The following is a 16,063-nucleotide window of genomic DNA, read 5'->3' as shown; positions in this document are numbered from 1 at the left end:
AGAAGAAATGTTTCTGACTCAAATTGATGCCACACAGGCCATTTTCAAAACCAGAAGTACATTTTTTATGGGCAATCGCTCTTTAAGACACCACAGATTCCCTCATCACAACAACAACTACTCTCTGAYTGCATCCCAAATGGCACCCTATCCCTTATTTAGTGCACTACTTTTGACTTAGACCCTGGTCAAAAGTAGTKCACTACATAGGGAATAGGGTACCATTGGAGATGTAGCCTCTGAGATGTAGCCTCTGACTTAATTGCTTTGTTTAACAAAAGTAGCAATCAATCACACTGTCATGCTTCTCAGCCGTGTAACAGATGAGAAGGATAGTATTCAGGGTTTTTCCCACCAAAGCACCCCCCCCCAACCATTTTTTACAGTCACCGATGATGGAAAACTGTTGAGCAATTTACATTCTGTCAATCTTCATCTTGTGCCGTTTCATCATTCAGTTTCAAAAAGTAATTGTTGACTCACGCTGGTAGTGGCGAATGGAAAAATAACACTGAAAACTCAATGAGGTTTACAATATTAATCTGAAGAAATCTATTCAAGGAGTTCCATCCAAAACACACRAACGTAGTTAATATTACTGTATCGAATACATTTTCTCMAAAAAAGTCTTATACTTTTATTTTGACTTATTCATGCAAAGCTGTCTCTGTCTGCATCTACACTACCAGTCAAAGGTTTTAGAACACCTACTCATTTAATGTATTTTCTTTATTTTTTACTATTTTCTACATTGTAGAATAATAGTGAAGACATCAAAACTATGAAGAAACACATATGGAATCATGTAGTAACCAAAAAAGTGTTAAACAAATCAAAATATATTTTATATTTGAGATTCTTCAAATAGCAACCCTTTGCCTTGATGACAGCTTTGGACACTCTTGGCATTACCTCAWCCAGCTTCATGAGGTAGTCACCTGGAATGCATTTCAATTAACAGGTGTGGCTTCCTAAAAGTTCATTTGTGGAATTTCTTTCYTTCTTAATGCGTTTGAGCCAATCAGTTGTGTTGTGTCAAGGTAGGGGGGTATACAGAAGATAGCACAATTTGGYAAAATACCAAGTCCATATTATGGCAAGAACAGCTCAAATAAGCAAAGAGAAATGACAGTCCATCATTACTTTAAGACATGAAGGTAAGTCAATACGCAAAATGTCAACGTTTCTTCAAGTGCCGTCCCAAAAACCATCAAGCGCTATGATGAAACTAGCTCTCATGAGGATCGCCACAGGAATGGAAGACCCAGTTTCCTCTGCTGCAGAGGATAAGTTCATTAGAGTTACCAGCCTCAGAAATTGCAGCCCAAATAAATACTTCACAGAGTTCAAGTAACAGACACATCTCAACATCAACTGTTCAGAGGAGACTGTGAATTAGGCCTTCGTGTTCAAATTGCTTCAAAGAAACCACTACTAAAGGACACCAATTAGAAGAGACTTGCTTGGGACAAGAAACCTGAGCAATGGACATTTAGAACCGGTGGAAATTTGTCTTTTGGCCTGGAGTCCAAATTGGAGATTGTTTGTTCCAACCACTGTTTCTTTGTGAGAAGGTGTGGCGTGAACGGATGATCTCCGCATTTGTATTTCTCTCCTTAAAGCATGGAGAGGAGGTGTTATGGTGTGTTGGTGCTTTGCTGGTGACACTTTCTGTGATTTATTTAGAATTCAAGGCACACTTAACCAGCATGGCTACCACAGCATTCAGCAGCGATACGTATCCCATCTGGTTTGCACCTAGTTTTCAACAGGACAATGACCCAACACACCTCCAGGCTGTGTAAGGGCTATTTTACCAAGAGGAGAGTGCCTTATCTCAGCTCACTGGTTCACGATAACAACACCCACCCGTAGCATGCGCTCCAGCAGGTATATCTCACTGGTCATCCCCAAAGCCAACACCGCATTTGGCCGCCTTTTCCTTCCAGTTCTCTGCTGCCAGTGACTGGAACGAATTGCAAAAATTGCTGAAGCTGGAGACTTATATTTCCCTCCCTAACTTTAACCATCAGCTATCTGAGCTGCTAACCGATTCCTGCAGGTGTACATAGTCCATCTGTAAAAGCCCACCCAATCTACCTACCTCATCCCCATATTGTTTTTATTTTAATTTTCTGCTCTTTTGCACACCAGTATCACTACTTACACATCATCATATGCTCATCTATCACTCCAGTGTTAATCTGCTAAATTGTAATTACTTCTGCTTCATGGCCTATTTATTGCCTTACCTCCTCACGCCATTGCACACACTGTATATAGATTTTCTTTATTTTTCTATTGTGTATTGACTGTACGCGTGTTTATTCCATGTGTAACTCTGTGTTGTTGTTTGTGTTCGCACTGCTTTGCTTTTCTTGGCCAGGTTGCAGTTGTAAATGAGAACTTGTTCTCAACTAGCTTACCTGGTAAAATAAAGGTGAAATTAAAAATGTAAAAAATTGGAGTGCACATCAGATGACCTGGCCTCCACAATCCCCTTACCTCAACCAAATTGAGATGGTTCGAGATGAGTCGGACTGCAGAGTGAAGAAAAAAGCAGCCAACAAGTGCTCAGCCTAATGAGTAGGTGTTTCTAAAACTTTTGACCGTAATCAATCAATCTATCTATCTATCTCTATCTATCTATCTATCTATTTCTATCTATTCTATCATCTATTCTATCTATCTATCATCTATCTATCTATCTATCTATCTATCTATCTATCTATCTATCATCATCTATCTATCTATCTATCTATATCTATCTACTCTATCTATCTATCTATCTATCTATCTATCTATCTATCTATCTATCTATCTATCTATCTATCTATCTATCTGTCCCTCCAATGGGAATCTATCTATCTAGTCCCTCCAATGGGAATCTATCTATCTAGTCCCTCCAATGGGAATCTATCTATCTAGTCCCTCCAATGGGAATCTATCTATCTAGTCCCTCCAATGGGAATCTATCTATCTAGTCCCTCCAATGGGAATCTTTCTATCTAGTCCCTCCAATGGGAATCTATCTATCTAGTCCCTCCAATGGAATCTATCTATCTAGTCCCTCAATGGGAATCTATCTATCTAGTCCCTTCAATAGAATATATCTATCTGTCCCTCCAATGGGAATCTATCTATCTAGTTCCTCCAACCTGAATCTATCTATCTAGTCCCTCCAATGGTGGACTCTATCTATCAGGTCACTCAGCTGGGAAGTAGAACCTCTTAAGATAGTGCCATTAAAATGAACTGGGCAGGTGAAGGGGGTTTTGGGGTCGGTTTGGGATTTGATTAATGGAGCATTGATATGCATGGCTAATAAAATGAGAGCCTGGAAATTGCTCTCCTATCTTGATGGGCCTGATAATTTGAGAGTGGAGAGACTTTCTTATCTCAGTCAACACTACCTGTCATTTGACTGGTTTAGGRGTAATCCGTGATAGCAATTAAGACTGGTTTCCCACTGTATTTAAATGGTAAATTATACCTTTTATACATTCTGCTTCAGCTGTGAAGCTCCACTGTCTTCATTCTAATGTTTGAGAGAGAGAGAGTTTTGTGATGAAATAAGGATATATGGCTCTGGTTCATTAGCTTTAATAGCATCTATGGCTCACAATCTGACTCACACAAACATATTGTGGTAAAAATAAAGGGTTAGCATTTGATTTATGGTATGGTGGCCCTGTGGGACAAATCTGTGCCTWGTTTTGCCTGTGCCTATGCTGCACCCATGTGGTGCTCTTTACATTGACCTTAGGTAGTTTACCCTTTGAACAGTATCATATAAACCCCTGCGAAATCAGACATTTAAACAGGCTAAATATGTGGGCTCCACTGCTTGGACAGTTATAGATCTGGAATCAAGCAACAGTCACTCGGGTGGTCTATACAAGAGTCAATGTTGGATTGTTCGGATAATGGAATATCCAATATGCATTGATTTAGGTGATACCTAATGGTGTAAAATTGATTGAAACCAATGATAATAACAGCGGGTAAGGAATGGCTCGCTGTTAACTTTGTTGTTATTCTTCAGGGAAGCAAGGTGGCAGAGTTCCAGCATGATTGTCSCACTCAGAATCCTAATTATCTAGCCTCTTAACAAAAATGAATGTTTGGCATTTGGAAATATATCTGGCTGGTATTGCGGTCGGAACGAAGGAGAGCAGTCAATTCCCCGTTGTTGATTGTGTGGCGGCTGAACTGTAATAATAACATTAATCCTCGTGGAAGGTATCTGCAAGCCTGTAGATTGCTTTGTGCGAAGTACATTATTTCTCAGTCACTTCATCCAATTACATTTTATTGAGATGTCAAGGATAACCAAAAAGAGAATTTAGGCGAAGTAATCAGGAAGTGCCTTTAGTTGTTCCGCTCTATTACAGTATATTGTTCAAGACACAACGGGGGTGCCCAGATATCTTATCTTTTAACCGTGCCTTGTACTGATCCAAACTTTCCCTCTCTCTGGGACCCAGATTTTGGGTGAGAAGTCCCCTAATGCTTTAGAAAGCAGGCTTTCCAAAATGTTTAAAGGAGCAATCTGTGATTAGTACATTCATTGTTGAATGTTTAAATTAATAATATACAGTATACCCATTGATGTTTTGCTGTTGTACTGTTGTCACTGCAGATTTCCGCTTTAATGAGCTACACGTCAAGGGAGGTTGGTCGCACCTTAATTGGGGAGGATGGGCTCGTGGTAATGGCTGGAGTGGAATGAGTGGAATGATATTAAATACATCAAACACATGGTTTGATGTCATTCCATTCGCTCCGTTCCARACATYATTATGAGCCGTCCTCCCCTCAGCAACCTCTACTGCTACACGTATACATGGTTCTATGCTGTACTGGGTAAGAGGCCTTTGGGAAGTAATAACTGTCTTTTTTCTTCAATGGTATAGACCAGAATTCTAGTTGAGTGTACAAAACATTAGGAACACCTGGTCTTTCCATGTCATCGACTGACCAGGTGAATCTAGGTGAAAGCTATTATCCCTTATTGATGTAACCTGTTAAATCCAATTCAATCAGTGTCGAAGAAAGGGAGAAGACAGGGTAAAGAAGGATTTTTAAGCCTTGAGACAGTTGAGACATGGATTGTGTATGTGTGCCATTCAGAGGGTGAATGGGCAAGACAAGATATTAAAGTGTCTTTGAACAGGGTATGTTAGTAGGTGCCAGGCACACCGGTTGGAGTGTGTCAAAAACTAAAAAGCTGCCGGGTATTTCACGCTCAACAGTTTCACATGTGTATCAAGAATGGTCCACCATCCAAAGGACATCCAGCCAACTTTAAAAAAAAAAGTTTCTTTATTTAACTAGGCAAGTCAGTTAAGAACAATTTCTTATTTACAATGATGGCCTACCCCCCTGCCAAATCCTCCCCTAACCCGGACGAAGCTGGGCCAATTGTGCGCCACCCTACGGGACTGTGACACAGCCTGGGAACAAACCAGGGTCTGTAGTGACACCTCTACCACTGCAATGCAGTGCCTTAGATCGTTGCGCCACTCGGGAAGCCATAACTTGACACAAGTGAGGGAAGCATTGGAGTCAACATGGGCCATCATCCCTGTGGAACACTTTCAACACCTTGTAGAAGCCATGCCCCAACTAATTGATGCTGTTCTGTGTGCAAAAGGGGGTGCAACTAAATATTAGGCTGGTGTTCCTAATGTTGTGTACACTCAGTGTATGTACCTGTATGTCTGCATGCCAGCCGGGTATGCCATTTAGGCAAATAAGGAGCCTCTGATGACAATTATGTTCAACATTTCGGTCATAAACATGGCCATATGTTAAGCACTTTAGTACATACTGGACAATCATGCTGGAACTCTGCCACCTTGCCCTCCATTTGGCAAATCTGACCATAATTCTATCCTCCTGATTCCTGCTTACAAGCAAAAATGAAAGCAGGAAGCACCAGTGACTCGGTCTAYAAAAAATTGGTCAGATGAAGCAGATGCTAAACTACAGGACTGTTTTGCTAGCACAGACTGGAATATGTTCYGGGATTCTTCYGATGGCATTGAGGWGTACACCACATCAGTCACTGGCTTTATCAATAAGTGCATCAAGGACATCGTCCCCACAGTGACTGTATGTAYATACCCCAACCAGAAGCCATGGATTAYAGGCAACATTCACACTGAGCTAAACGRTAGAGCTGCYGCTTTCAAGKAGCGGGACTCTAACCCGGAAGCTTATTAGAAATCCCGCTATCCCCGATGAACCATCAAACAGGCAAAGAGTCAATACAGGACTAAAATAGAATCATACTAYACCAGCTCCGACGCTCGTCGGATGTTTTATGTTTTATTTTTTATTTGACCTTTATTTAATAACCAGGTAAGCCAGTTGAGAACAAGTTCTCATTTACAACTGCGACCTGGCCAAGATAAAGCCAAGCAGTGCAACAAAAACAACAACACAGAGTTACACGTGGGATAAACAAACACTCTCTGCAGCCGATGTGAGTAAGACCTTTAAACAGGTCAACATTCACAAGGCCGCAGGGCCAGACAGATTACCAGGACGTGTACTCCGAGCATGCGCTGACCAACTGGCAAGTGTCTTCCCTGACATTTTCAACATCTCCCTGTCTGAGTCTGTAATACCAACATGTTTCAAGCAGACCACCATAGTCCCTGTGCCCAAGAACACTAAGATAACCTACGTAAATAGTACACATTGTGGGGTGGCAGGTAGCCTAGTGGTTAGAGCATTGGACTATTAACCGAAAGGTTGCAAGATCTAATCCCCGAGCTGGAAAGCTAAAAATCTGTCATTCTGCCCCTGAACAAGGCAGTTAACCAAGTGTTCCTAGGCCATCCTTGAAAACAAGATTTTGTTCTTAACTGACTTGCCTGGTTAAATGACTACTGACCTGTGGCACTCACATCTGCAGCCATGAAATGCTTTAAAAGGCTAGTCATGGCTCAGATTTAACACCTTTATCCCAGAAACCCTAGACCCACTCCAATTTGCATATCGCACCAACAGATCCACAGATGATGCAATCTTTACTTAAAATTTAAAAAATAATGTATTTCACCTTTATTTAACCAGGTAAGCTAGTTGAGAACAAGTTCTCATTTACAACTGCGACCTGGCCAAGATAAAGCAAAGCAGTGCGACACAAACAACACARAGTTACACATGGAATAAACGAGAGTACAGTCAATAACACAATAGAAAAAGAAAGAAAGTCTATATACAGTGTGTGCAAATGGCGTGAGGAGGTAAGGCAATAAATAGGCCATAGTAGCGAAGTAATTGCAATTTAGCAAATTAACACTGGAGTGATAGACGAGCAGATGGTGATGTGCAAGTAGTGATACTGGTGTATATGGGGATGAGATAGGTAGATTGGGTGGGCTATTTACAGACGGGCTATGTACAGCTGCAGCGATCGGTTAGCTGCTCAGATAGCTGATGTTTAAAGTTAGTGGGAGAAATATAAGTCTCCAGCTTCAGTGATTTTTGCAATTCGTTCCAGTCATTGACAGCAGAGAACTGGAAGGAAAGGCGGCCAAAGAGGTGTTGGCTTTSGGGATGACCAGTGAGATATACCTGCTGAAGCCGATTCTAGATTTAATTTGGAATTGGAGATGTTTAATATGAGTCTAGAAGGAGAGTTTACAGTCTAGCCAGACACCTAGGTATTTTTAGTTGTCCACATATACTAAGTCAGAACCGTCCAGAGTAGTGATGCTAGTTGGGCTGGCGGGTGCGGGCAGTGCACGGTTGAAAAGCATGCATTTGATTTTACCAGTGTTTAAGAGCAGTTGGATGCCACGGAAGTAGTGTTGTATGGCATTGAAGCTCGTTTGGAGGTTAGTTATCACAGTATCCAAAGAAGGGCCAGATGTATACAGAATGGTGTCGTCTGCATAGAGGTGGATCAGGGAATCACCCGCAGCAAGAGCGACATTGTTGATACATACAGAGAAAAGAGTCGGCCCGAGAATTGAACCCTATTGTACCCCCATAGAGACTGCCAGAGGTCCGGACAACAGGCCCTCCGATTTGACACACTGAACTCTGTCTGAGAAGTATTTGGTGAACCAGGCGAGGCAGTCATTTGAGAAACTAAGGCTGTTGAGTCTGCCGATAAGAATATGGTGATTGACAGAGTCGAAAGCTTTGGCCAGGTCGATGAAGACGGCTGCACAGTACTATCTTTTATCAATGGCGGTTATGATATCGTTTAGTACCTTGAGCGTGGCTGAGGTGCASCCGTGACCAGCTCGGAAACTGAATGGCACAGCGGAGAAGGTACGGTGGGATTCGAAATGGTCAGTGATCTGTTTATTAACTTGGCTTTCCAAGACTTTAGGAAGGCAGGGCAGGATGGATATAGGTCTATAACAGTTTGGGTCTAGAGTGTCACCCCCTTCGAAGAGGGGGATGACCGCGGCAGCTTTCCAATCTTTAGGGATCTCGGACGAAAGAGAGGTGAACAGACTGGTGATAGGGGTTGCAACAATGGCTGTGGATAATTTTAGAAAGAGAGGGTCCAGATTGTCTAGCCCAGCCGATTTGTACGGGTCCAGGTTTTGCAGCTCTCTCAGAACATCTGCTATCTGGATTTGGGTGAAGGAGAAGCTGGGGAGGCTTGGGCAAGTAGCTGCGGGGGGTGCCGCGCTGTTGGCCGGGGTTGGGGTAGCCAGGAGGAAAGCATGGCCAGCCGTAGAGAAATGCTTATTGAAATTCGCGATTATCGTGGATTTATCAGTGGTGACAGTGTTACCCAGCATCAGTGCAGTGGGCAGCTGGGAGAAGGTGGTCTTATTCTCCATGGACTTTACAGTGTCCCAAAACGTTTTGGAGTTAGAGCTACAGGATGCAAATTTCTGTTTGATAAAGCTAGCCTTTGCTTTCCTGACTGACTGCTTATTTAAGATGGTGAGGAAATTGCTTTTAAAGAATGACCAGGCATCCTCGACTGACGGGATGAGGTCAATATCCTTCCAGGATACCCTGGCCAGGTCGATTAGAAAGGCCTGCTCGCAGAAGTGTTTTAGGGAGCGTTTGACAGTGATGAGGGGTGGTCGTTTGACCGCGGACCCATAGCGGATGCAGGCAGTGATCGCTGAGATCCTGAATGAAAACAGCAGAGGTGTATTTGGAGGGCAAGTTGGTCAGGATAATGTCTATGAGGGTGCCCATGTTTACAGATTTATGGTTGTACCTGGTGGATTCCTTGATCATTTGTGTGAGATTGAGGGCATCTTCCTTAGATTGTAGGACTGCCGGGGTGAAAAAGCATATCCCAGTTTAGGTCACCTAACAGAAGGAACTCTGAAGATAGATGGGGGTTCAATCAATTCACATATGGTGTCCAGGGCACAGCAGTGAGATACTTATTTCTGGAGAGATTAATAAAAAAAATTAGAAGCTCGAATTGTTTGGGCATAGACCTGGAAAGTGTGACAGAACTTTGCAGGCTATCTCTGGAGTAGAATGCAACTCCTCCCCATTTTGGCAGTTCTATCTTGACGGAAAATGTTGTAGTTGGGTATGGAAATCTCAGAATTTTTGGTGGCCTTCCTAAACCAGGATTCAGACACGGCAAGGACATCAGGGTTGGCAGAGTGTGCTAATGCAGTGAGTAAAACAAACTTAGGGAGGAGGCTTCTGATGTTAACGTGCATGAAACCAAGGCTTTTTCGGTTGCAAGTCAACAAGTCAACAAATGAGAGTGCCTGGGGGCATGCAGGGCCTGGGTTAAGCTCCACATCACCCGAGGAACAGAGGAGGTGTAGSATGAGGGTACAGCTAAASGCTATCAAAACTGGTCGTCTAGTGCGTTGAGTACAGAGAATAAAAGGAGCAGATTTCTGGGTGTGGTAGAATAGATTGCATAGATTGAATAGATTGAATAGATTGCACTCCACACTTCCTTTTCACACCTGGACAAAAGGAAAACCTATGTGAGAATGCTATTCATTGACTACAGCTCAGCGTTCAACACCATAGTGCCCTCAAAGCTCATCAATAAGCTAAGGACACTGGGACTAAACACCTCCCTCTGCAACTGGATCCTGGACTTCCTGACRGKSYRCCCCCAGGAGGTAAGGGTATGTAACAACATATCCACCACGCTGATCCTCAACACGGGGGCCCCTCAGGGGTGCGTGCTCAGTCCCCTCCTTTACTCCCTGCTCACTCATGACTGCACGGCCAGGCACGACTCCAACACCAGGCWATAAGGAGGAGGTCAGTGACCTGACCGTGTGGTGCAAGGGCAACAACCTCTCCCTCAACGTGATTAAGACAAAGGAGATTATTGTGTACCTCAGAAAAATGAGGACAGAGCACGCCCCCATTCTCATCGAYGGGGCTGTGGTGGAGCAGTTTGAGAGCTTCAAGTTCCTTGGCGTCCACATCACCAGCAAACTAACATGGTCCTAACACAACAAGACTGTCATGAAGAGGGTACGACAAAACCTATTCCCCCTCAGGAATTTTTGGGGTATTTTCTTAAAACTGCATTGTTGGTTAATGGCTTGTAAGTTAGCATTTCAATGTAACGTCTGCAACTGTTGTATTCGGCGCATGTGACACATACAATTTGATTTGATACTGTATAGGCAGAGCATGCAATAKCACACACACATTGATGACTTCCCATTAGCCTATAGAAATCCTTTCTGAAATATTTTCACATCCATTCTTATTGTGTATTGATTCTTATGAAGGCAGAAACATGTTTAAATGTTATTTAAGCAATAAGGCCCGAGGGGGTGTGGTATAGTGCCAATATACAACGGCTAAGGGCTGGTCTTATGCACAACGCAAAGTGGAGTGCCTGGATACATCCCTTAGCTGTGGGATATTGTAGGCTTGGGCAGTATACCGTATATACCGTATACCGGGGTATTTGGAAATAGCCACGGGATGGTTTTACAATACCGTCAATACATTTGAATATTTGTAGGTACTTTATAAGTAAATACCTGCAGTCAACTTGTGCAATACATTATGAGATTAGGAAGATCTCGTTCTTCATTTCAGCTGTCACATAATTTTTCATTATGAAGCTTTACCGGTAGTCCCAGTTAAGTGGTGTTTGTTTACAAGCACAGGACAACGAGAGACCGGAGCCTTGTGAGTCACTCACTGTGGTGCAGCACACGCTAGTATGGAATTCACAACTAAATGTTTTAATAGCTAGTTAGCTATCTAGCTAAGTGGTTAGCTTCACTTTGTAAAAGCAGAGAATCCCCTCCTGGATCAAKAGCCTTGCGTTCTAATATTTGTTTTGTGCTTGCAGCAAACTGTGAGTATCATTTTTGAGTTATTTGTATAACTTTATGAGTGTCATGTTCTGACCTTTATTTTCCTTTGTTTTGTCTTTAGTTAGTATGGTCAGGGYGTGAGTTGGGGTGGGCAGTCTATGTTATGTGTTTCTATGTTTAGGTTTGTCAATTGGCCTGATATGGTTCTCAATCAGAGACAGGTGTTTTGCATTGTCTCTGACTGGGAACCATATTTAGGTTGCCTGTTTTCACTGTTGGTTTGTGGGTGTTTGTTTCCTGTGTCTGTGTTCATGCCACACGGGACTGTTTCGGTTAGGTTACTTTGTTATTTTGTATTTTTTGTCGTGTTCAGTGGATTATATTAAAACATGGACACTTACCACTCTGCGTCTTGGTCCGATCCCTGCTACACCAGACGAAGAGGAGGAAATCAGCCGTTACAATGAGCTGGGTTGTCTGTACTGAAAATTGTTTGTCAAAGACTGTATAACATGTTTGCAATGCGCTCGTTAGCATTTAGTTAACATTCTTTATGGGATTTTACATGTAATTGTTAGCATTGCTAACCTTGGATTACAGATGCTGTGGGGTTAGAAAATAGCGCCCTTGGCCTCCCGGGTGGCGCAGTGGTCTAGGGCACTGCATCGCAGTGCTAGCTGCGCCACCAGAGTCTCTGGCTTCGCGCCCAGGCTCTGTCACAGCCGGCCGCGACCGGGGGGTCCGTGGGGCGACGCACAATTGGCCTAGCGTCGCCCGGTTTAGGGAGGGTTTGGCCGGTAGGGATATCCTTGTCTCATCGCGCTCCAGCGACTCCTGTGGCGGGCCGGGCGCATTGCGCGCTAACCAAGGGGGCCAGGTGCACGGTGTTTCCTCCGACACATTGGTGCGGCTGGCTTCCGAGTTGGAGGCGCGCTGTGTTAAGAAGCAGTGCGGCTTGGTTGGGTTGTGCTTCGGAGGACGCACGGCTTTCGACCTTCGTCTCTCCCGAGCCCGTACGGGAGTTGTAGCGATGAGACAAGATTGTAATTACTAGCGATTGGATACCACGAAAATTGGGGAGAAAAGGGGATAAAAGAAAAGAAAAAAAAAGAAAAAGAAAAAGAAAATAGCGCCCTTTGTGTTCAGTGCCGGTATTATTGAATATCCAGGGATAGCACAAGGTTGGGAKGACAATCTGGATACCGCCCAAGCCTAGTATATTGGTCATATACTGCAAACCCCTGAGATGCCTTATTGCTTTTAAAAAATGGTTACCAACATATTAAATAAAACAAATAAAACAATGACTAACATGATTTCAGTAAAAAACGTTATTTTGATAAGTGAATTAATAATATTTCATCTTCCCACCAGAGGAAATAGTAAAGACAAAACATTGTTGATATGCAATCAAAGAGTGGTTGCTATGCAGGCTGACTAACCGTTAATCTGCGGACTAACATTCTCGTCACTTGCTAGCTAGGCATCGACTTGCTAGCTAGCCTCTGCAGCTAAACTGACAGCAAACTAGCTTCATTTTAGTTTGTTTTAGCTGTTTTATCTGGACTTTAAAAAAAATATATAAATAATATTGATGATGATGCATTATTTTGTCTGGGTCTGGTCAGACATGTTGTTTTCTCGTCAAGACAACATTCAATAAAGGCTACAGGGAAGATCGCATTTCTACATTGAAATGTTTTTGCAAAGGTCATTGTTGTCGAGAGGCAGCAATATTTATATAAACCTACATTCCTGCAAACCAAATGCTAGGCTAGCAGCAAGGGGGATGCTGTTTTAACCAATCATCATGCATGATCCAAACTACYCGGTTGATAAACATATATAACTGTATATGCAAGGTGCTCCATATTGTTTCCCAGTGGACACCAATTTGACACTTTCACAACAACATTCCCACAGTCACTTTAATTGTTTTTTGTTTTTTACTTAAAGCCACATTCTTCCTTAAAACATTTGTTTGAACTGCAGTATAACAGACGGACATTCAGACTTCACTAATAGCCTCATGACCACATTATGTGGTAGATTTGGATCCTATATTTGTGACATTGAGCTTGACATTACTTGCACATTATCTATTGAGTTTGGAATTATATGGCTATTTAAATCTGTATTTCCTGGCTTTATGGCTGTTGTTTATGATTATGATGACACACCATTGTGTATTCTTGGACCATGAGGATTAAGAACAAATCAGATGTTTTCTTGTGTTCTTTTCCGACATCTGTTTATTCTGTTTGTTCTGCAAACAAATTAAYCATGGGCCTGAATCACTGAACAACCACAATGTGTTGTATGCATGTGTTAATAGTAATGATGAATTATGCCAATCAAAATCTAATTGTCCAAGCACAAATCTAATGTTCTCATCAGAACATGCAGAAGTATWATTGCATTACATTACCACCTTGTACTAGGTTTCTACAGTAGCTAGCTACGCAAGATATGAAATTAAAGCGTCCACTTACACTTACATTTGACTAATCAAATGGTGAGTTTGGACAACCTGTACAGAAGCCTCAATGCTATCAACCAACACTTTGGCTGTGATTGCAAAAGAGGTTCTCTACAAAGTGTTTCACAGAAGCACGGTCATGCACATTGTATTTATACAATTAAAACTATCCATCCTGTACAAGGCTGTACACGGATTCAACTCCTGTATAACTTTGATGTCAGTGGCAATGTCAAGGTTGTATGTGCGAAATTATATCTTTAACATCTTATGTATAAACAACACATTAGACACACTGACATAGGGCCAGGCTATGACCACCGAAGCAGAAAAGTAATTGTTCTCTATTGCCTGCAGATTAAGCTGCTACTATCCTATTAGACTCTGCTTAAAAATCTATTCAAACAGCATGAGAGGATTCTTATAAAACAGCTTAACCACATCTYCTATACCCTGAAGCGGCCACACAGCCAAGCTTGAAGATATCAGGAAATTAAAACCTTTTTTTCTCAGCTACTTTATTTGGACGAGTAAACAGACACAATTGCTTTTTTCTTTTTCAACRCTCTCTTCAAAACAAAAGCTTTACTACTAACACTTGTGAATATCACCTATACAAGACATGTTTCTTTGGCAATCTTACAGTTTCCTTATGCAATGCAATATTATTACTGGATCTGATTTGGTAGTATTGCTTATTTAAAGGTCTTGTAAATTCAACTAGATTCAGGGGCTGATTTTTGTTGGAGSGGATGGCCGGGGGACGAAACATAACTATAATAATTTGTACACTGCAAATTGACCACAACTAAGCACAAAAACAGATTGTATTTAAAAATAACAATAATTTCATACATTGATTACATTGAGGCATGATCACGTGTCTCTTTTTATGTTTGTGGGAATAGTTAGGAACAGATTTACTAAATTATATATATTTTAGCTGAATTCCTGGTGATTTTACCATTTTTGTTGTTGTTTTGTTTTAACAAAAAGTACACACAAAAATCACTCACTAGATGGGTTTGGCCCGCGAGACGCCTGTGGTCGATCCTGTCCTAGAGGAACAAAGACCTGCGTTACCCTGAAAGCATATGATTGCTTCAGCTCCCATTTGAATGGAGAAATTAGGAAGGGAGAAAGTTATTTGACTCTCTCAACCTTGCCTGTCTCGCTGCCATCAAACCATTTATCTTCCTCTTTTACTGTTCATTGCTCATTAGTCTTGATTTAATTTTCATTTCCAGTCCCCACTYGCAAAGGAAGTCCAATTAAGTGGCAGATAGTTTCCTCTCGCTGTCTGGCTGCGGTGGAGTATTCACTGACTGGTAAAAGAACGGGTGGAGTGGAAAAATATGGGTTGAATGAAGGGCTTGCAGGGGAATTAGGCCATGAAATTCTCTTATAGACTGAATCTTWAAAAAAAAAACGATTATGGTTTGTTCAGACCTGCTGAGATTGAGGCTGTCCTAACATGGAAACCGTAAAGGTAAAATGTTGCTTCTAAAAGCTGAATTGCAATGTATAGAGTATAGACTACATAGTCTATATAAGTGGAAAGACTACAGAAATATACAAAATAAATGCTACAATAGGCTTCAAATTATGAAGTATAACCTTTTATATGTATTATCAATTTGATTTATTAAGAGAGAATGGTTTGTTTATTATACAGTAATCACAACAATGCATTCAACATTGACCTTTAACCTCACATGTTCAGTAACAATTGCTCTTTTCAAGCCGCGTCTCAAAAGCCAATTCATGAAACATGTTGTCACAACATTGACAGAGAGAATTAGATTTTTCTTTATCTGCCACACAATAGGTACAATTTCTAAAGAGATMAACCCAAGGAGGCCATTTTGTTTTGTTTATCCTGTTTATTTTTTTCAGCCTTGCCACACCACACAGCTACACTAAATTACCAAAAGTTTGTGGGCTCGACCATGGAAAACCATTTCATGAAGATCCCGACGAACAGTTCTTGTGCTGACGTTGCTTCCAGAGGCAGTTTGGAACTCTGTAGTGAATGCTGCAACCGAGGACAAATGTTTTTAACCGTCTACGAGCTTCAATTCTCGGCGGTCCCGCTACCACTTCGCGGCTGAGCCATTGTTGCTCCTAGACGTTGCCACTTCAACATAACAGCATTTAAAGATGACCGTGGCCACTCTAGCAGGGCAGAAATTTGACGAACTGACTTGTTTGAAATGTGGCATCCTATGATGGTGCCACGTTGAAAGTCACTGAGCTCTACAGTAAGGCCATTCTACTGCCAATGTTTGTCTATGGAGGTTGCATGGCTGTGTGCTCGATTTTA

The sequence above is a fragment of the Salvelinus sp. IW2-2015 genome, linkage group LG11, assembly GCF_002910315.2.
Source record: "Salvelinus sp. IW2-2015 linkage group LG11, ASM291031v2, whole genome shotgun sequence".
Classification (NCBI taxonomy): domain Eukaryota; kingdom Metazoa; phylum Chordata; class Actinopteri; order Salmoniformes; family Salmonidae; genus Salvelinus; species Salvelinus sp. IW2-2015.
The sequence above is the reverse complement of the archived record's forward strand: the minus strand, read 5'-3'. Positions refer to the sequence as shown.